General features: G+C 48.0%; 1 long non-coding RNA gene across 1 annotated transcript in view; it reads right to left on the bottom strand.

The window, feature by feature from the left end:
- The window catches only part of LOC125912792 (uncharacterized), a 28,393-nt gene extending 10,078 nt beyond the window's left edge, over positions 1–18,315 (bottom strand). The window contains exon 1 of the long non-coding RNA XR_007454834.1: positions 18,193–18,315. This is a non-coding gene — a long non-coding RNA (uncharacterized LOC125912792). The remainder of the gene's footprint in view (positions 1–18,192) is intronic.
- Positions 18,316–22,820: the final 4,505 nt, after the last annotated feature.

The raw sequence follows: 22,820 nt of genomic DNA, 5'->3' as shown, positions 1-22,820 counted from the left end.
CCCCATCATATTTTGATATTCTTACAGGGCAAGTTCCTCTTCATATTCCAGTCTCCCTCCCAAATTTCTTAGCTATTTTCACAAACTTATCCTTTGACACGAACTTTACAGTTATCAAGTTCCAAAAAAATCCCACTGATATTTTGATTGGAATTGCACACATGTATTGATTAATTTGGGCAAACTGATATCTTTATGCTATTTTCCCCAGCCAGGAACACTGTAGATAACTTATTTCGTAAAGTTTCATGGTTTTCTTCTTTGTCATGTTTTTCTTTTACATACTTTGTATTAAATTCTTTTTTGAAATATTTATTTTTGAGAGAGAGAGAGCGTGGGGGAGAGGCAGAGAGAGAGAGGGAGAGAGTATCCCAAGCAGGCTCCACGCTGTCAGCATAGAGCCTCACACGGGGCCTGATCTCACAAACTGTGAGATCGTGACTGGAGCTGAAATCAAGAGTTGGACGTTTAACCGATGGAGCCACCCAGGCACCTCTGAATTATTTTTTAAAAACTCCATTGTGAATGAGATTTAATCGTTAGTTACATATTTCTTATTGGATGTGTGTGTTTCTTATTTTCAGCTATCAGTTAGTTCTAACAGGATTCAAATGAATCTCCTGGATTTCCTGAGCAAACCCTTTTACAGATCTAGGTGGAGGTCCTCCACACCAGAAGCTGTGTGGGTTTCTAGTTCCTCTGGCAGGCAACCCCTCTGAGGGTTTCTGGCAGAGTAAAGACAGATGGGCTTCCCTTCAAGGCGTTCAGCAGGAACCAGACTGGAAGCCTGGGGCCCCGCACTTGATTGGAAAGAGGAAGAAGGAGCTCCCCAGGAAGCGGAGCAAACCGGTGTACTCCCTGCTGTGCCAACTGCCCCCTTCCTTGTCTGCTTTCTCCACGTTTGTCGACGCACTGTGAAATTGACCCCAACCACAGGAGCAGACCAGGGGGTACGCGGTGCGGGCTGCTGTGCATGCTCGCGGGAAAGAGAGGTGCTCTGGGCCGGACTTGTCGGGGAAGGGAAGAGTTGATGAGGCTTGAAGTCTGTACAGCATGAAAGGGAGTGTGTTTTCTTTGGATTAATAGCATGAGACAAGACCCAGAGGCAGAGGGAGGTCAAGGGGCTGGGAAGAGAGGCAACTCCCACACTGGAGTTTAAGTGGCGTCAGGATGTCCTAGGAAACAGAGCTGGGCTGAGAGAGTAAAGATAATGAGGCTCCGGAATTAGCTAGAGGAACTTGTGCTTTGTCCTCTTTGAGTTAGAGGCCCACTGAGCTCCCTGAGGGCGAATTACTGAATGGCTGAATGAATCCATGAACGAATGAATGAAATCCCAGGGGGAGCCATCTGATAGGAAGCTGAGCAGAGAGAATATGGAGACGAGGTGGAAATGAAAGAAAACGAGGTTGTTCATATAACAACCACTGTGTACAAAGCACTTTTGCATGTGCTTGGCCCACACAACCATCTTTATCTTGTAAAGATGGCTTCATTCCCATCTTTAAAAATGAGAATACAGAGGTTTAGAGAGGTTGAGTAACTTGCCCAAGGTCAAGGGCTGGTTTGAGAGTGAGCCAGTATTACATTATATAATTATAGTCTGGGTTCAACTTTGGTGCTCCCACTCTTCTCCCTGGTAATGCTGCCGGAGCCTCCGGAAGGGAGAGGCTGTGGCCCGGAGCCAGGCATGGGCTGCAGAGGCCCTATTAGTAATCAATAGTTTACAGGTGAATCATACACAAGGCTAAAGGGCTGATCTTTGAGACCATGAATTACAAAGGCCAGCTCTCTGCATTCAGCTTAGCCGATCTGATCATCAGATAAAGTCAAGGGCTTGGCATTGAAGAGGTCTGGAGAAGTGGAAGCAGGAGGCAAGAGGAGGGAGCCCGAGGTCCTTTGCCTGCAGAAACAATGCAATTCAGCAGTCAAAAGGATAGAGGCTGAAGGTGCAGACCTCTTACTGCATTCATTTATTTAAACACCTCCCATGCGCTGGGTGCGGGGAGATAATGGTGAAGATGACAGACAGAGTGTCATTTTCCAGTTGTTTCTGGAGATGGGCAATACTCCCACATACACAAACCCATTAAAAGATTATCAGCTGTGGCAAATGCGGTGAAGGAGGCAGCGTGCTGAGACAGAGTACCCGCTTTCAAGAGAGTGGCTGGAGAGGTGATGTGGAATCAAGAGGAGAGGCTCATAGGTGCCAGCCCCGGGAAGAGCAGGGCAGAGAAGGAGGTAGGAGGACGGACGCTTCCTATCATAAAGGCAGCATGTGCAAAGGCCCCCGAAGGCAACCAGCCTGGAGTGTTCGAGTAACAGAAAGGTCGCTGAAGCTGTTGCTGGCCCAAGACAAGGCAGGCAGAGGCCAGGTCGGGTGGGGCCCTGAGGGTCTGGGAAAAGTTTGGGTTTCATTGAGAGATTCTTCAACTGAGGCCTGGCAGGATCCGATTTCCACTTTAAGGTCACTCTTGCTGCCCAGATGAGAATAGTGGCAGGGGCAAGAGCAGGTGCAGGGCAGGTAGCTGGGGGCTGTAGCAGGGGGCCGGGGACCTCTTGTATTAGAAATCCTTGATGAGAGCCAGGTAAGACTCGCTTTGCGAAACTGACCACATTTATTAAGACTCTTACTGAAGACTTTTTCTCATCTTATAGAAATCAAAGTCTATAAAATGCTAATCAGAGGTTGTGATCAATAGGGCTAATTCCAGGCCAAAGCAGACTATAGGCTTGCCTGAGTGGCTCCTGTGCAGGTGAATATCAGTCTTCTTTGGCTTTTGAAATACTGGAAACAATTTGAGGACCCTGTTCCCACGGTGCCCCCAGGTGGGAAGGGAGGGAGAGAGGCGAAAAGTAGTCCTTCATAGAGATACCTTGCTCCTGGGGCACCAGAGATTTCCCTCACCAAGTCTTCCGGGAGCCCCAACTGCCATCCTCCAAGCCTCTCTAGTCTTCACCCATTTCCTTCTTATCTTCTTGCTTCAGAGACTTCTCTCTGCCTGGAATGTTCCTACCCCCATGCACCCTCACACCACCTGCCATGGTTGAGTTGTCTCTGCCAAAAAGATATGCTCAGGTTCTAGCCCCTCTACCTGTCAATGTGACCTTAACTGGAAATAAATGCATTGTTGCAGATATAATCAAATTAAGATGAGGTCATGCTGGATTAGGGTGGGCCCTAAATTCAATGGCTGATGTCTTCATAAGAGAAAGGAGAGGGAGACTATATGCAGAGATACAGAGGGGACATCGGGGAGAAGACCAGGTGAAAACAGAGGTAGAGACTGGAGTGACACATCTGTGAGGCAAGGAATGCTAAGGGTTGCTGGCAACTACCAGAAGCCAGAAGAAGGACAGATTGCTCCCTAGAGTCTTCAGAGGGAGCAAAGCTACACTGACACCTTGATTCTGGACTTCTAAGCTTTAGAACTGTGAGCAAGTAAATGTCTGTTCTTGTTTTAAGCCATTCTGCTTGTTACAGCAGCCCCAGTAAACGAATACACCACCTTACTGATGTGTACCAGTCGGTGCCCCTCACCCAGTGGGGAGCTTTTCCTGGGCTTCCCCATATCCCCCTCATGGCCCCAGTCTGGAGAGATGCTCCCTCTATGTGCTCCTGCTGTATCAGAGCCATCCATTGACTTACCTATCTTACCGAGCTCCTTGACTGCTATGTTTGTGATGCATTCATCTCTGTATCTCTGGTACCCAGCACAAGGCCTGGCCCAAACTAAGCTCTTGGTCTGGTTGAATTGATGAATGAATGAACCGTTCGCCATCTTTCAGGAACACCCATAGTTCAACCAAACTCACCCAGGTCAAGTGCCTGTCATGTGGCAAGAGGCAATTTAAATCCTATGTGCTAAGGGAGATACCCCTAGATTGCTGGGGGTTCTGACACCTCTCTTTACTGCCCACCTCCAGCTCCTTGGATCTTACAACTGTACAGTTGGTGCTCTATCACCACCAAAGAGATAGGACCTAGCCGCACAGACTCCAGGCCAGAGCTAGCAGCCTGGTCCAAACCGAGGAGATGTGGGGAGGCTGCAACCACAGTCTTCACTCACTAAGTCCAGCCTTGTGGGTTCTCTGAACCCATACAGACACTGAAAGTCACACATTCAATCAAGAGATAGCAAGTATTAGATGCAGACAGCATACCAGGCACTGGTGATACCGATGGGAATATGGCATAGCCCTACCCCTAAATACGGTGTGATGGGGATTATGGTGAAGGTGCGCACAGAGAAGGCCCTACCTCGTGCAGGTAAGGCCCCCGGGAGAAGGGAACAATGGAGCTGAGTCTCGCCAGATGAACAGGATGCGTCCAGATGAACGGGGTGGACTAGGAGTGTGAGAAGAAAAGGGAATGCCAGGGAGGGAAGAGAGCCTGCATGAGGACACGGATGGCTAGAGAGATGGGCACCCCAGGAAAGAAGTGGTTCTTCAGGAGGACAAAAGCATGGGGTGCAGGTGGGCGGGTCTGGACAAGCACGCCCAACGCCCAGCGTGAGATGTGCACAGAGAAGTGAGTTCTGGAGGACACTGGCTTTAGGGATGAGCAGGGGAAGAGAAGTCCATGGAAACTAAGACTAAGACTTAGAAGGAAAAGCAGAAACAGGTGCAGCCCTAGAAGTCAAGAGAGAAGACAGTCTCAGAGGAATGGCAATGATGGTAATATCATTCAAGCTGTGCAGAACACAAGGCTGGCGTGGCCCCTGTGATTCTAGTGACAGCAGTTTCCATGGTGATGGGGCAGGACTGGGGAGAGGGGCGGGGAGCCCAGTTCCCACCAAAGGAGGGGCCCGAGTTGGTCTCAGGGTCTTAAGTCTGGTATCTGGTTTTCCGGGGGGTACAACCTGGGTGTCTGCTTCTTTCTCCTACTCCCCTGGGGGCTGCCCTGAAACTGCTCTCTCTGGAGCTGGGTCTTCATTGCACAGTTGGCTGCCACCTGCTTCAACTACAGGGCACCCTCAACTGTGGGGTTGTCCCTGTTCCAGGATCTCCATACACCTTTTTGTTGTGGTGTTTCTGCAGAGTCCCACCGCAGTCTCCTTGTAGCAGGTGCCCTGGGGAGGGCCTCTTCCACCCGGCCCTTGCTCCCTGACCTCTTCCCACCAGCCCGCCACTGAGAGCCGGCCAGACTTTGCTGCTAAGGCAGTATGGTTCATTGATACTCGGCCTCAATGACAGGAAGAAGTTTTCTACCAGAGTCTCCATATGAAAAGCTAGGAGAACCTCGATTTTCACTACAGGCGCCTGTACTTCGCAGGCAAATCCTGCTTCTGGGATTTGGTCCCCAGTTCTCTCAGTCCCAAGGAAATGCGGACACATTGGGGTTTTTTTTTTGGATACTGCATGCCCTGCTGCTTACAGGTGGTTCATCTGTATCTGTTGCACATTAGAAAGATACGCAAAAACATCTTGACATGTTGATTTCACCTGCCTTCTGACTGGCTCCTGAATGTGAAAGGGCCTTGGGTACTCCCAAACAACTGTTCACTCCATGAACAAATGGATGCTGCACAGATACGAGTCCTAACTGCGGATCTTTTTACAACAAGAGAAAACAGCACACAAACGAACAGCTGCTACGGGGGGGAAGGGGGTCAGAAATCATTCCTGCCCCCAAATGAGAAGGCAACCTAAATTATCCTCAGTGACATTGGAAACGACAATAAGAAAATAATACTTGTTTTATAAAATGCCCCCTTCTGAGCCACGAAGCTGCAAACCAACAATTAAACCATGATCATAATAGCAGACAATAATAATTAAATCATCCCGCCATCCAAAGAGCAAAAGCGGAGAAGACAGACCAAAGCCCAAAGCAAGCATTGGTGTCTAGAGCGAAATGAAAGGCTCTTCTTTCCTGGGGCCAGCTGGTATTCAATAGAAAAGTGATTCTTTTGTTACGTCTGCGAGCAAGAGAATAAACCTGAGCTTCTGGTCACTGAAGAAACCACAGTTTCCACCCGGCCACAGTTTCCATTCTGGGGCAAGCATACAGATGCAGGACTTGGGCTATTCCTTGTGTATCACCCTTACTTGCTGGCTGACCTTGCACTGGTTTCCATCTTATCATCAGCACCTTGTAAACGAAGGCTCTGTGACTGTCATTAGCCAGAACCTGCCCTGGAGGTGTCAGGGGATTCTGTGAGGGGCAGATGTGTCTTTATCCTTCTTAGAAGAAGTGTTTTCCATAACATGAAAGGTTCATACTTCCTGAAGAGGCTGTGTAACACAGTGGAAAAGAAACAGTGGCTAGGGAGCCAAAGACATAGCTTCAAATCTAGTTCTATGACAGCTACTCAGGTGAACTTGCACAGCCTCAGTTTACTTGTCTGTACAATGGCAGTAACTGGGCATCTGTCCAGCAGTGTTGCTAGGAGAATTATTGTAGATGAAATCACATATAAAGGTACCTGGCACTGAGCCTGATACATAGTGTAAAATCAATAAGTGGTAAAATCACCTAAAACAAATTCTGTTTTTGTTCTCTTTATTTTTATTGAAGTGTGACTAATATACAATATTATATTCGTTTCAGGTGTACAACATTTTTTTTTTATAGTTACTTAAGAGATGTGTTAAAGTCCTCTATGATTGTCAATTTCTTGTATTTACGACAGATTTCATTTTATGTTTCCTTATTAGGTTACATAAAGATCCACGACTGTTAGCCTTATTATGGCATAGACACTATTCCCATGAAATAATTCTCTCTGTCCCTGGTGGCTGTTGGCATTCCTTAGCTTGGGGCTCCATCGTTCCAGTCTCTGTGTCTGTCTTCTCCTCTGTGTGTATAAAATCTCCCCCTGCTTCCCTCTTATAAAGATCCGTGTGATTGCATTTAGGGCCCACCTGGAGAGAATCCAGGCTCACCTCCTCATCTCAAGGGCCCGGATTTAATCACAGCTGCAAAGATCCTTTTTCCAAGTAAGCTAATGTTTACAGGCTCCAGTCATTAACACCTGATATCTTTGGGGGCCATCATACAGCCTGCTGCAATGTCTTTGCAAGCTTTTCAAGAAGCCTGAGTGTCAATTTTCTGTGTCTTCTGTGCATATTATATCCTGGCTGGATCAATGGTTCTTGGGTCTCACAACACCACTGGCTTCAGCCTTTGATGTTAAGGGGAAGCGATTTTAGGAGGACTGGATTCTCTGTGGTGGTGGCTTTTTGTAAATGACTGTTTATCTGAGGGGGATTGATGATGTGCTTACCTGTGTGGGTGTGTTTTCCCAAAGGCTTTCCGGGATTTCATTATTCTTGGAACTGTTTGATTTGTTCATCAAGTTGTATCTAATTAGTTTTGCCTGGAACTCAGTGAGTCCATTCAATTCACCAGGATGCTTTAGCCCTGGTCCATCGTCTGCCCCTTCTCAGAGGACTTTGTTCACAGCTTGTATTTTATTACCCCTTTCTCCATTTGCTCCTTGTTCTTCTCCACATGTGCCGCCTGGTTGGTACTCTTGTCTTTTGCATTTGGCAACTCCTCTTTCATTTATTTCCACATTCTTGTAGTTTTTCTCTGCAATCTCAGATCCTCCAGCTTGTCTCTTACTTGAATGCTTTTATTTTTTACAAGGCAATTGCTGCTCTTGTGGATTTTGGTTCCTGTGTATTTAGCTTCTTTTTCATTCTTTGCTTGCCTCTATCACTGTCCTTCTATCTCAGGATCTCCCCTCCCCCACTGCATCATCCAATCTTCTGCTACCAATCATCCCTACTTCTCATATGTCAATGAGAATATTATCCATAAATCCATTTACGTTTTCTTTCGTTTACTAGAGTAAAATTTTTTCAGAAAATGTTTCCATTTAAAAAAAAAATTAATGTTTATTTATGTTTGAGACAGAGAGAGAGAGCATGGGAGGGGCAGAGACAGAAGGAGACACAGAATCTGAAACAGGCTCCCGGCTCTGAGTTGTCAGCACAGAGCCCAACATGGGGCTCGAACTCACTAACCGTGAGATCATGACCTGAGCCAAAGTCAGAGGCTTAACCGACTGAACCACCTAGGCGCACCTATGTTTCTATTTCTTTAGGGAAATGATTCTTTTTCAAGAATGGTATGTGTTAAGTGGCATCATGCAAGTTCATTTTATTTATTTTTTGCTGGTTTCCTTATCTTTTGAGGGGGGGAGATCTATACTGGTCCAACGAAGTCTATGTTTCTTCAGTTGAATGGAATCCCCCCTCTAAGAAATCCTGGAATTCATTTTTTTGGGATGGTAAACTGGCAGTCAGTTTGATGTCTACAGGCCAATTCAACCATCCAGTGTAGCCCAGCTGGATTATTATTCTTGGATGATTTGAAGTAATTTGTGTTTCTTTTTTCTAGAGGTGATCCATGAAAACCAAATTGCCAGAGAGCATCGCCACACTTACATCTACATTTACACCTCCCGGGTTATCCATATCCTCTCCTTCAAAAAACTTCTGAGCTCCTTTTGGTGATTTCCTGATTTGTTGAAACCTTAAGCCTGACAAAGGAACACCCCGCCGGGTATGTGCTTATCTGTTCAGCTCCTTCAGGAGGTCAGCTCTTGTAGTGCAAGTTCATGGACCTTCTCTGTTGAAGGTTTAACTACTGCCATGGCTCAAAAACAAACCTTCTGGAAGCAGCTAAACCTGCGGCCACGATTCCTGGCAAGAGCTACGAACAGAAGCTTCACTTCTGGTGCCTTCTGCCTCCTCTGGGCCAGCTGCCCACTTGCTGTTGAAGGGGAACAACAGTGACCGCAGTGGGGGATTGCTGCCCCATGATTGATATGCAACAGCAGGCAGGGAGTCCGGATTTCCGGTGCAGCCAGATGTTTTGTCTAGTTCAGGCTCCTCCCAGGAAGACAAGCTCCACTGGGTAGGGGTTCTGGTTCATCAAAACTGTGCCTCCCTCCCACCCCTCGGTAATCCTACTGCTTGGTGACCAACAGCCAAGAATGGAGTTTCCAGGTCACCCTTTGCATTAATCATTAAAAAGCATCCCTACAGTTAAAAATCAACAAAGTATCCTCATTAGCCAAATATGAGCATTAAGAGCAGAAATTGAAGCTTCCAGAACAACATTTCCACCCTCCATGGGCCCCAGATCTCTTTAGGGAAAGCACGCCTGGAGAAGACTGTCTCTTTTCCCTTCCCCCTTTTCCCCTCCATGTAGCCCCTCACATATAGCTTGTAAGCCTAGCCAGATTTGTACTCAGAAACAAGGCGCAGTTCTTCTGAATATAGCAAGGGCCTCTCAAACAGTTATCTTAGACTCCTCCCTGGTTTCCCAGCCAATTTCTCCTTGGCATTGCCACCAGTGACCTTCTTTTAGGAATGGAGATACCATCATGTCACATCAGACAATGGGTTCCTCCAGAAGCAGTTCTGTACATTCACCCCTTCCTCCCTTTCATGTTACCTCCACTCTGCATGGCGAACTACTACTATGCTTTCAAATGCACCTAGAATAGCTCCTCTTCTAACACCCTGCCCCCAACTGCTACCTGGGATTAGGAACTATCCTTGCAAATGCTTTTCAGCTGTGCTTTGTACAAACTTCTACTACAGCATTTATCGCATTATATTAGAATCTGTAGCAGACCCTGTAGGACGGTCTATCTGCACTCCATTTCCAAAAACTCGTCTATCTCTACTAGTGAAACTGTAACAGCGAAACAAAATTGATTTCCTGCTTTCCCAGCCGGGCATCCATGGCGAGTTCTGATGAATAAAGTGTAGGAAGACGTCTGTAAGCATGGTGATTCTTCCTGATGAAATACACAAACCATCCCAAGGAGAAAGATCTGTGCCCTGTCCTCTCCCCTCTTCTTTTAGACTGCGACACAGACACAAGGTGTGGAGCCGCAGCAGCTAACCAGGCGAGCATGAGGGTACAGCCGAGGGCAGTGCAGCAAGAAGAAAGGCAACAGCATCCTGAGCGGCCGCCCTGGGTCTAGACGGGACCTTCAGATCCTCGTTCCAAGAGAAAAGTGAACCTCCATCTGTTGAAGCCAGCTTTAGTCAGTTTTTCTACTTCCATTCCTAACTGATGAAATTTCTACCCATACGACTGAGACTTTCAAGGGAAAAGACTGTTTCTTATTTATATTTATACGCTCAGTACCTGGCAGAACGCCTGGCACTGAGTAAATGCTCCAAGTATTTTAATTGAACTGAATGTCGTTACTGTCTTCAAAATATTCCAATGGCTTCTCATTATACTGAAAAATCCATTTAGAGTCCTCATCTTAGCCTGCAGGGTCCTGCGGAGAGCCCTCTTTACCCGAGCAACCTCATCTCCCCCATGCGGTCCCCAGCCACGTCAAGGGAGCACTCTTTTGTGGATAGACCCTACATTGTGCCCTGTGTTCGCGCCTTCGCTCTCTTTCCCCTCAGTTGGAATGCTCGCCTCTACACCTCCAGGCAGGCCTTCTCTCTCTCTCTTCTCCATTGCTGAACTTGGCTTGCACCTGCTCACAGTCTCTGCTTTGTCTTGGAGGGACCTGTTCGTTTGACTATTTCCTCCCACAGAATGTGAGCCCCTGGAAGACAAAGACTGGCCTTAGTGTAATTGTTGTGTTTCCCACCGCACAGTGTCTGGCGCAGAGAAAGTGTTCAATGTGTGTTTTGTTCAGTGGAACTAAACCAGGGTCAGAACGACAGACTGGCGAGAGAAGAGTTTGGAGCTAGACAGAAAGGGTCTGAAGCCCACATCACTGGGTAATTGTGAGATATTCACCCTTTCCGGGCCTCGATAGTCTCATCTGTAAAATGGGGATAGTAATAACTGATCAAGAATGTGGTACGAGGTACGTGTTTGATAAATGTTAGGTAGAGGGCAGGACCAAGAGCAGATGGCTTTGCTTCCCTCTCTTCAATTTTTCTCTGAGCTGGTCCACTGATTATAACAGGGAAAACTCTAACCCAACACTGGAAACTGAGAAGGCGTCTCATCCATAGGGGATGAAATTCCACGTTCTACATACTGACCACACAAGGAAGAGTGACATGGAGGGTGCAGCACAGTCTGCTCTCCTGCTGTTGGTTGTCAGGCCTGGATGGAGTTCACTGGTCAGCCTGTCCGATTCTTGGTACTCAGGGGAAAACACACCTACCAAATGCTGGAGATGCCCCTGGGTTCCAGGACAGAATCTGACTGCCAGCCTATGCTTGTCCTGCACACCCAAGAAGGGCCCATTTTCCTGCCGGGACCCCACCCAGGACTGAGGGCAATCCCTGCAGCTACCCACTGTCCTTCCTTGCCCGGCTTGCTGGGGTGAGGTTGACCACAGATCCCTCTGATCATCTCCAGTGTTCGGCTGGGGCCAAGGGCAGGCTGAGGAGAGGTGTCTGCAGGCCTTCTGCTGTCTGTGCCCCAGGGGATGGTCCCTTGGATTGGCCTGTGGGCTTTCCCACATCGTGTCCCATCTGGGACACCAAGGGGAAGCCCGCCTGACACCTGTTCCCACCAGCAGCATGGCACCCACCACCTGGGACTCTCAGGGGTGAACTACAACCTGCTTTGCTGAGGGGCCCCATCTGAGTAAAATGAACCGCCTTCCCAGTTCCAGGAGGGGTTTCTCGTCACTTGGGAATTACATGCCAGGCACTGTTCCAAGTGCTTAGATATGTTAACTCACTTAACCTCATCGTAACCTTAGCTGATGGGTACTGTCTTAAATCACCATTTTACAGCTAAGAGAACAGAGGCCCAGAGTGCTTGCTTAAAGACCTTCGCAAGCTACACGGCTCATCAGAGTGGCGGGCAGTCTGGTGCCAGAGTCCAGCTCTGAGCTGCAACTCGATGTTGAATGAACAACAAAACCCCTGGGGATGTAAAGAGAATTGGCTCCTCAGAGGAATCCAGCTGATTAATCAGATTAAATGGCCCAACTGAAAGATGCAGTTAATGCAGGAAAAAATAGGAGGCATTGTAAAACAGAACATAAACAGTATTTTCAGGGAGGTGCAAGACGGTAATACATAGAAATAACAAAAGTAAGCTGTCAAGGGCAATGTGAAAACAAAAAAGAATAGCTTCCTTAAAATAAAAATGAAAACAACAAGATTCCCAAAATAAAGGAGAGCAAGATGAATACTGTTGAAAACAGAATTAATGAAAACACAAGATCGCTGGCAGAATAAAAAAAAATAGGATACAGAACTTTCAAATCACTAGAGGAAAAACAAAGCCAATTAAATCAAATCAGCTGACAATAGGAAGAGTTAAAAATGAAAGAAAACAATAAGGACGCATCATCTGTTTTGTTTGAAAAAGAACATAATACGTTTGATGGAAAAGAGATATATATATACGTATATATGTATATATAGGCACCTGGGTGGCTCAGTCGGTTAAGCGTACGACTCTTGGTTTCGGCACAGGTCATGATCTCTCAGTTTGTGAGTTTGAGCCCCACAGCTGGCCCTGTGCTGGCAGTGTGGAGCCTGCTTGGGATTCTCTCTCCCTCTCTCTGCCCCTTCCCTGCTCGCACTGTCTCTGTCTCTCTCCAAATAAATAAATTAAAAAAAAAAGAAATATACAAAAACCCTGTGCTCTTTTCACTTTCTTCGAGTATACAGGGAACATAAATAAGACAAAAGTTCAAAAAGTAAAAAGGGTGCAATGCAGTAAAAATAACAAGTAAATCATATGAAATACATAACCACTAAGTTAAAAAAACTTTTTAAATATTTATTTATTTTTGAAGGAAAGAGAGAGCGTGAGTGGGGGAGGGGCAGAGAGGGAGAGGGAGACACAGAACTCGAAGCAGGCTCCAGGCTCTGAGCTGTCAGCACAGAGCCCGACATGGGGCTCTAACTCACGGACTCACAGACTGTGAGATCATGACCTGAGCCCAAGTCGGACGCTTAACCGACTGAGCCACCCAGGCACCCCACCACTTAGTAAGTTTTAAGAACATTTTAAATAGGGATTAAAAAGAATTCTACACTGAAATTATACACTATTTAAAAATCAACCCAGTTGAGTCCTCTGTAGGAAAAGAAAAAAACCTCCCCCAAGGAAAAATATACTGAGAACGGGAAGCAGCCAACACAGTTAGATATCATTTTGTCTGTCAAACTGAGAAACACAGACAGGATTGACAGCAGCTAGTGATGCTGTGCAGGGAGGCAGACTTTTGGCAGATGCGTAAATTGCCACAGTGACCAGAGGGAAATGTGAGATCATGTATTAAAATTTGCCTTCTAAGAATATATCCTAAGGAAATAATTGGACAACTGTTCAAAGATTCATGTGTAAGGATATTCACTGGGGTGAAAAACTGAAAATATTTACTTTATTAATAGGGGAGTAGAAAAATAAATTATAGTTGTGCCTCCAACAGAATTCTCTGTAGCCATCAAATGGGATGAGGCTGATCTCTATATATTGACATAATAATATGATGATACAGGATTAAACAGTAAATCAAAAGCGAGTCACTGAGCCATGCATGGAGATTATCTTGTTTTAGAAACCACGTTTGCTGCATTTGCCTTATGCATCTATCGGCATACAAACTAAAAGAATTACCAGAACAAACTGATCTCAATGGTTCTCTTCTGTGGGCCGTGTGGAGGAGAACAGAGTCAGATTCAGGGGACTTTTGCTCTCTACAAATTCCTTTATTGTCTGCATTTTGAATTTTTCAAAACAAGTGTCTATTTTTTATATAGAAATGTCCTATACAGATATTCCCACTTTAAAAATAACAACTTAGGGGTGCCTGGGTGGCTCAGTTGGTTAAGCATCAGGATCTCACGGTTTGTGGGTTCGAGCCCCGTGTCGGACTCCGTGCTGACAGCTCAGAGCCTGGAGCCTGCTTCGGATTCTGTGTCTCCCTCTCTCTTTGCCCTTCCCCCACTTGCATGCTGCCTCTCTCTCAAAAATAAATAAACATTAAAAAAATAAAAGTAGTAGCTAGATCTTACTCTGAATAAGGACTCAAACACAAACAGGGCTTTTTGTGTTTGTCTTCATTAGGGTCTAATCATGAATTCCCTTCACTTTGCTGCTGGTTAGTCAGGTGAAGGGCTTGTGTGGGGCACTGAGGGAGAGGAGGTGAGAGGGGGACAAAGAGAGAGAAAGAGGGAAGAGGGGGAGGGAGACAGAAGAGAGAGAGAAAACAGGCACGAGCACAGATGTGTGTGTGTGGACGTCACATGCACTGCCAGGAAAAGTCAAGCTGGGTGGGGGACTGAACGAGAAAGGGAAAGGCGTCCTGTCTCTCATCTCCATCTTTTGGCTGCTCTCAGTGCAGCCGGGAGCCCTCCTCTGCTCCTTGGGCATCAGCTCCCTTGAGGCCGTGGGCTGCCCAGAAGCTCTCTAGAGGGTGAACCAAAGCTACCTTCACCTTCTCCCTGCTGTTCCCCATTGCAGGGGCCTCACACACACATTTAGCACACCCCCATGACTTTATAGTCCTTGCTATGTCACCATGCAGAGGACATTCCGTGTCCTTGTCTTGATCTTCTCTTCCTGAGGGTCAGGAAGGGGTCCTCCTGTCTCCCCTCCAGCCCACCCCGTGCCCACTATTCCTGTAGGTGACAACGGTCCTCACCCTTGCCCAGAATTCCATCATTGATTTCTTGTGCTCGCCTGTCAGCTGCTCCTAGGGCCCTCTGTTCTCCTCCGGCCCTTGTTCTAAACCTTCCTTCCTGGGGATCACGCTGCCTGTCTTGGGTCTGCTAATGCCACCGCGCCATGGAGACGCACACCCTCCGCTTTAGGAGATGCGTGCCCAAGTATTTAGGAATGAAGTACCGTGATGTCCACAATGTACTCTCGAGTGATTCAGCAAAACGGGGATAAAGGCAAAAACAAAGAGAACGCCAATATGGGAGAGTCTCCACAGTGGCTGAGCCTAGGTGGAAGGCATGTGGGTGCTCACGGGCTGGTCTTTCCACTTCTCTGTGTATTTTACGTATTGTATGTTATGCAACAAAACACAGGGGAACAGAAGAAACCACACTTTCCATATTTCCTGACGAGAGTGAGACCAGCTGGTGTGAACACTTCAACGTTTCCTGAATGCGTCCCTTCTTCTCCACCCCCCACTGCCACTGCCAGGGTTCAGGCTTCTCATCCCGACCACGATCTGGGACAGCCTCCTCACTGGGATCCCAGCCCCAGGTCACTCCATTCTCCATAAGGATGCCAGGACAAGTCCAAATACAGCCTCATGGCCTCCAAGGACCTCCAAGCTTGGGCGGCAGCCTGCTCCACCAGCTTTATTGCCCACCACTGCCTCCTGCCACAAAATTGCAGCTGATGCTCCAGCCCTTGCGCCTGACCACGTCATGTCACTTCCTCTGTCTAGAAGGCCTTTCCCCTCCCACCAGCTTTCCTCCCTGGCTACTTGGCAACTTCCTCTCCATCCTTCAGCTTTTTCACCTTTTCCAGGATAGCATCTCTGGTCTGTCCTGTCTTTCACTCCCTATCCCTATCTCTCCGTCTCACTGTGCATACACATGTCTCCTGTTTGCCAACAGTGTCTGGGTCTCATTCACATATGCAATGCCAGCACCCTGCCCAGACAATGCCATGTGATAAACAGACAGACAGCTGTTACATGAATAAATGAATAAATGAATGAATGATGTTCCGGGGTAGGAAAGCCTTCTGATTTGCACACACGTACACTAAAGTAGAAGTCATTACACTCCTCATTCACTCATTGTGCACTTAACATTTACTGAGGGACTCTTGTGGATCTACTAGTCATATAAGTCCCTTTGTACCTGACTCCTGCTTCATTCATTCATTCATTCATTCACTCATTCATCACTTGACACTTATGGATCCAGGTGCTGGGGGCACCGTGCTGAGAACTGGGAGACTTGTAGAAATGGATCAGGCAGAGACCGCAGCTCTGGCTGGGAAGGAAAGGCAGGAGCACAAATATAGCACAAAGTGGTCAGTGTCAAGGAAAACGCGGGCTGCAGGCAATGAGAGTTCAAAAGAGGGAGACATGGCTCCCAGGAGTCCAAGAGAGGGGATCGGGAAGACTTCCTGGGTGAGCAGACACATGTACTTGACTTTGAGGGATGGGGATTTTCAGACATAAGCCTTTGGAGCAAGGGGGGCATTTCAGGGAGGCCAGAGTGGAAACAGAGGCACAGAGCGAGGCCATGAGCAAAGATATGCACAGGAGCCACCAGTTGTTTGGCTTTGCCGGGATGTCACTGAAGGGAAAGGGAGGGAAATAAGGTTGGGGAGGTAGGTTGAGGTCATGAAGACCTTGAAAACCAGGATAAGATGTTTAGCTTCTGTGAACATGGGTGCCATGGAAGGTTTCTGGTTAGCAGGTGAGCTGACCAGGTGTGCTTCCAGAAGCTTCTTCTAGCAGAAATGTGCAAGATGAATTTGTACATTTAACTTGTGCTCCTAATAGTGCAAAACCCCTAAGAGCTCTTCTGACCTTGTTTTGCACAGGGCTTAGCTCAAAAACTTGCACATAGCAAACAGTGCACTTCTTTAATTTTAATTGAATGGAGTCTAAGGACCTATGTACATCAGCAAACACACAAGTATCTGTATGTACCTCTTGCAGCAACATATCCGTTCAGCCAGTTCCCCTTGACTGAAGACTCTCTAAGGCAGGATCGTCTCTAGCTATGCTTCTCCTTGCCTTAATTCCCCACTATTGCACATCTTCAACCCTTCATTCCTGGGTCACTACAATAGACTCCTGACTGTTTTTCTTTCTTCTTCTTTTTTAAAAAAAATTTTAATGTTTATTTATTTTTGAGAGAGAAGAGACAGAACATGAGCAGGGGAGGGGCAGAGAGAGAGAGACACACACACACACACACACACACAGAATCCAAAGCAGGCTCCAGGCTCTGAGCTGTCAGCACAGAGCCCGATGCCAGGCTTGAACTCACGAACCCTGAGATCATGGCCTGAGCCGAAGTCAGATGCTTAACTGACTGAGCCACCCAGGTGCCCCTCTCCTGACTGGTTTTCTTCCTGTGAGTTCTCTCCACTGGAAAAGGCCCCAGTGGGACAAGCCTGCTTAAGAACCTACCATAGCTCCCTCTTGTCTACTGGCATTTAAGATCTTCCATGACCAGGCCATGCTCCAACCCTCTCCACGCTCTATTCCTTGTCCACATGCTTCCCCCTCTCCAGCCAGCTGTCTTGTCAGTCCTCCTTCCAGACCTCTGCTCATCCTGCACCCCTAACCGGGTCCTCTCCGCACAGCTCATCTAAACCATAGCTTAAGGCCCAGCTGGGCCAGCAGTGTGAATAGTGTAAAGACTCAGAAAAACCCAGGTTCACATCCCAGCTTTCTGAGTCACTGTGCATTCTCTTGGGATCTCAGTGTTCTTGTTTATAAAATGTGAATGAGAACTATGTCCATTCATTATTAGGACTTACCATCAGTACTAACAGGGCTATCGTGGAGAATTGATAAGACAATATACGTGCCAGGTCCCGTGCTGGGTAAATGGTGATGTTCCTTTCTTCTCTGATTCTTTGGAACTCCCAGGAGTAACTCCTGTTGGTCAGATGCTTGTATGGAAAGGAAGTTCTATTCTGAGGGCGTACATATGAACTACCAGACACTGTGCTGGGCTTTTGTAATGACTCCCTCTACAACCCTAAAACACCAGCATTTTTGTCCTCATTTTACAGATGAGGAAACGCAGACCAAGAACAGCAAGCAATCTGGGATCACACAGCTCTGCGCCGATACTACTGTCTGAGAAGTAACCACAGAAGCGTTATTAAATATTTAGTATGTTCCAAGGACTATGCTGGGTGCACTGCATGTGCTGTCTCCTTTAAGTGCCTTATCCTGATGCTCTGCTACTGTAAGCGATACAGCACAGGAGATAGTGGGACCCAGAGGGAATAAAGGCTGTGCCCAAAGTCCTGCAAACAGCAAGTGGCAGGGCTGGGATTCACGCTGGGGTTTGTATGACCTCCAGCTCTGCCCTTAGCTACTCTGCTGGAACTGTGCCATTGAGGCCAGAGAGTTGTCTGAACTTGAACCGCAGTCCTGGGAGGCTGAGACTGGCCTTTCCAGGTTTTCCATAGGCCTCAGCCTAAGCCTGGGGGCATGGCAACCACCACTGATGGCAAGGGCCTCTGGGGCAGGCCCAGCTACTAGCTGAGTGGCGTGGTGATGATGCTGGTGAGGACCGTCCTGAACCATAGGCAGGGGTTACTTCACCAGCCTAGACACTTACCCGATGGTGCAACCAGCATCAGCCTCGATGGTCCAGATGCAGTTGAGATTGTGTTCGTAGGGAGCCGGATACCCGGGTGACAGCACCTGGCCCGACACCTCTCCTTTCACTGTCCCTCCACACTCAGCTGAAAGAAATCCCAAAAGAGTGAGCTTTACAGGGTGGCCTGCACTGCCATCAGTGACTCAGTGGCTCCTCTTGTCAGGGTGCCCAAGTCCCTCTTGTGCCCTGCAGGTGACTGAGCACAGCATACAGAAAGGTCCCTGGATGCTATTTATATCCACAATCTACAAAGAACCCTTACAACTTAGCGACGAGAAGAAAAACAGCCCAAACAATGGGCAAAACGTCTGAACAGACATTTCTTTGAAGAAGGTGTGCACACTGCCAGGAAGCCCAGGAAGAGATGGTCAACATCACTAGTCATCAGGGAAATGCAGATAAAAACCACAATGAGCTATAGCACCTCACATCCACACGGATGGCTGTAATCGAAAGGCCAGACACGAAAAAGTGTCCCTGAGGATGTGGAGGAATTGGAACCCTCGCGCATTGCTGGGTTGGGAAGCAGTTTCCTAGTTTCTCAAAATGTTGAGCGTAGTCACCATATGACCCTGCAATCCCACTACCAAGCATAGATGCAAGAGAAATGAAAACATACGTTCACACAAAAATGCGCACAGCAGCATTATTCATAATAGCTAAAAGACGGAAACAGCCCAAATGTCCATCAGCTGACGGACAGATACACAAATACGGTGTCATCCATATGGTGGAATATTATTTGATCATAAAAAAAAGAATGAAGGATCGATACCTGCTACAACATGGATGGACTTTGAAAACAGTTTGCTACGTGACAGAAGCCAGGCTCAAAAGGCCACATGTTATGTGATTCTGATTATATAAAATGTCTAGAACAGAAAAATCTATAGAGACAGAAAGTATGTTGGTGGTTGCCTGGGCCTGGGGGGAGTGTGCAGGGGGCAGCGACTGCTGATGGGTACAGGGTTTCTCCCGGGTGGACAAAATGTTCAAAAATCAGATGGTGGTGATGGGTGCAGAACCCTGTGAATAGATAAAAAGCATTGGGCTTCAAGTATATGGTATGTGAATTACATCTCAATAGAGCCATTTAAAAAAAGGTCCTTGGGTGGAGGGCTGACAGCTTACTCTGCGGCCAAACTCCTTAAAGCCTCCTTGATGATGCATACACTTGAACCTGTGCCTTGCCAGCAATGGGGCTGCGTGGGGTGCCAGGATCACAGAGGAAAACAAGCCTCCCAAGGGCCAATGGTCTAGAGGAGGAGACAGCCACAGTGTGCCCCAACAGAGGTGCATTTGTGGCAGATGGCAGCTCAGAGGAGAGGGGGCTACTTCCCCTAGCTTGGGGCAGGAGAAGTTGTGAGGAGGAGCAGGGGTGGAGTGGGCGGGGGGAGGAACATCAGGGAGAGGATGCTGCGGATGGAAAAGAGAAAGGGCAAACGTCGTGGAGGTGGGCCATGGTGTGGCAGGCTGAGGGGACAGGGGACGACAGGGGAGATAAGGCCGGAGAGCTGGTCAAGCGTCAGACATCCAAGGACGCTGTGCATGAGGCTGGGGACTCTCCGGGAGAAGAACCAGTCACCTTACACACCAGTGAACTTTACACACTAGGAAGTATACTCTGGTGGCAGTCTTTGGGGCACGAAGAGTGGAGCTGGACTCAGGGGATCAGGTCTAAACTCCCCGTTGGAGCACCTAGTCCCCCAGGTCAGAAGCTGGTGGTCCTCTGGCCTTCTTCCTCCCCACATCTGATCTGCCTCCGAGACCCAGCCCCTGAACCCCTGGGGTGTTCGTCACATGGACCTCCCTCGGCCTTGTTGCTAGAGTCCTGGCCGAGGCTCTGGCCATTTCTGGGTGGCACAGTTGCCCACCCCCAGCAGTGCCACCTGAGGGACCTTTCTAGAATGCAAACTGACTGGGTCACTGCTTGCTTCAAACCTTCCTTCCCAGAATGAAGTCCAAGCCCCAGAGGGGCTCCTTTTGGCTTCTTGGGCCCCTCCCAACACCCCTTGGTCTAGCCAAGCCTCATGAACACTAGGAGCCAGGACAATGAGGCTTCTTCACGCCTTCATGTGGACTGACAATGTGAAAACATCTTTCTCGGGGGACCTTTGTGACCCGTTCCCTCCCAGGTACAGTTGCCACTGTCCTCCTTTGTGTCTCCATTTTAACAGGAGCAGATTTTTTTAAATCACAACCATGTTACAGTCACATCTGTCTCCTTCACAAGACCAAACGCCTTGGCAGCAGGGACCTTGTCTTACTTGTATTTGTGCATCCAGTGCCGCTATAGTGCCTGGCATGTTACAGATGTTTTAGTAAGTGTTTACTGAATGGAGAGATCCATGGATGATCAAATGAATGAGGACGCTTACTGCTTTCCAGGAAAATTACTACAAGGGTTGGAGTCAAGGGAGCATGAGTGACAATGAAGAGGAGAATTATTGCAAGAGTGTTTTAGGAAAGGGAATGAGTGACTATTCAAAATCCTAGAAGAAACAGGAGAAGATGGGACCCAGGTTGCAGACAGAAGACTGGCCTTCACCTTCATTAAGTATTTCATGGGCCCCTTGGCTTCATTCGGTGCCACTATGGCATGGTCAGGGAGGAGGCGCTCTGCCAGTAAGCCTGCTCATGAGACTGGATCCTTTGCACGCGCCTTGCTGTGAGTCCCCCCTCCCCCGCCCCTCCCGTGTGCTGTTGGGATGGGAAGTGCTTCAAGGACGCAGGGCTGAATGGGTCCCATTGGGGAGTGGGTGTGGGCAAGAGGACAGACAGTGAGCTGTGGGGAGGAAGACTGGCCCCACAAACGGGGGGGGGGTAGTGGAGAGGTGGCAGGACCTTATCCATGCCCTTGGCTAGAGCTTCCTTCCATATTCCAGATGGAGAAGCCCGTCCTGTGTTTGGAGGCAGCAGCAGTGGGGGCTCTTCCTCATGGACGCAACATCTGGGAGGAGCCAAGAGGCCAGCATGCTGCAGATTCATTGACAAGACCATGAGACTCTACTCTTTCTGGTTGTCACCCTTCTTCCCATCCTTAGAGCCTTGGCTGCCTCATGTGGGCTGTAGCATCCACTCATCGACAAAGAAAGCCTCTGCGATGTCTTAAACTACAGTGGTCATTTCTGCTAGACCGTGATAAAGTCCACCACAACATGACGTGTGTAAACATATACACCCACAACCCCAAATACATAGCCTCACTCCTCTGTGTGGGGCCTGAGGGAGTCTCCGTGGGGAAAACCTCCGAGATTCAAAGTTTAAGTACTCTTCCCAGCACTGCTTGAGTGGATCCACTAAGTTCAGTCCAACCAGCACATCCGATATTCAAAAGAACCTTACAGTGAATCCTTTCTGCAAAGCAACTGTCTTGTAACGTGAATCATCTCCTTTCGCATTTTGCCTGCTCTAGCTTGCCATCATACTGTCATCCATTTATGCATATGTCCCCCCCTCGCTGGCCGGGGATCTGCCCTCCTCAGAGTTCCTAGTGCCCAGCATAGGACCTAGCACATGAAGGAAAGAAGGGGACAAAAATAGGATGCAGGGAGAAAGGGATGGGGCATGACTGCAGACTGGGTCAACCTTAGAGGGCAAAGGGAGAGGCTATTTAGAGGTCGCCATGCTGGTCTGTCCACTGTCAGGCTTAACATCTTCTCTTTTAGACCCTCTGTTGTACAACAGTGCTGAAATCCTGTTAAAATGAAGCTGTCTAGGGGAAAAATATTGGCCATTACCGTTGTCCACCACGCTGGTTCAAACCCTCAGCACTCACACGTGCTAGGCCAGAAGCCCAACCCTCACCCCACCCTCCTCCTGCTGGTGAATTCTTACCCATCCTTTTGAGTCTGTGCAAAACTTCCTTGTATCTCCTCAACACTTTGCCCTAACTCTTTGCACAGTGCTTATCTTGTATTATAATTATCTGTTTATGTGTCTATTTGCTTTGCTAGGCTATGGGCTTCCCAAGGGTAGGGAAAAATACTTTATTCTTTCTTTGTTTACTTCTCTGCCTCTGCACATACCCAAACATATAGCTGCACCAATTCTGGTGTGTGGCTCTTGGTACGTACTTAAGTGTTTTCCCAGTGGATGTCTTGTTCTTACAGGATTGACCAGCACTGCACAGACATGCCGAGGTTGTGGCACAAGGGGAAGGGGATGGGGGAGAGGCCTGGTGTTTGGGGGTGGGGAAGCAGGACAAAGCAGTGGGGTGGGAATCTTGTTCAGCAGGGAGGGGGAACAGGTGCAGTGAGGTAGGTGGTGAGAAATGAAAAGGCCAGATGGACCGAACGATAGGTTCTGCCTACTTCATACTTCTGCCCTGGACCAGACTGCTCTCATCCTATGACACATGGAGAAAGCTTAGAGGGAGCCTCTGCTGACATTCTGGAAGCACCAGAGGCTTAAGAAAGTGCTGGTTCATTATTATATTCTTCCTCAAGAATGAGGTAGGTGCTAGCTCATTTTCTTACTCGTTCTTCCAACTTTCTCCAGGAAAGGGAGCATAAGCCCCATTTTGCCTATGGGGAAACTGAGGCCCAGAGTGAGTCAGAGACTCGTTTGAGTCTGAGTGTTGCAAG

The sequence above is a fragment of the Panthera uncia genome (assembly GCF_023721935.1).
Source record: "Panthera uncia isolate 11264 chromosome C1 unlocalized genomic scaffold, Puncia_PCG_1.0 HiC_scaffold_4, whole genome shotgun sequence".
In the NCBI taxonomy this organism is placed as follows: Eukaryota; Metazoa; Chordata; class Mammalia; order Carnivora; family Felidae; genus Panthera; species Panthera uncia.
The sequence above is the reverse complement of the archived record's forward strand: the minus strand, read 5'-3'. Positions and strand labels throughout refer to the sequence as shown.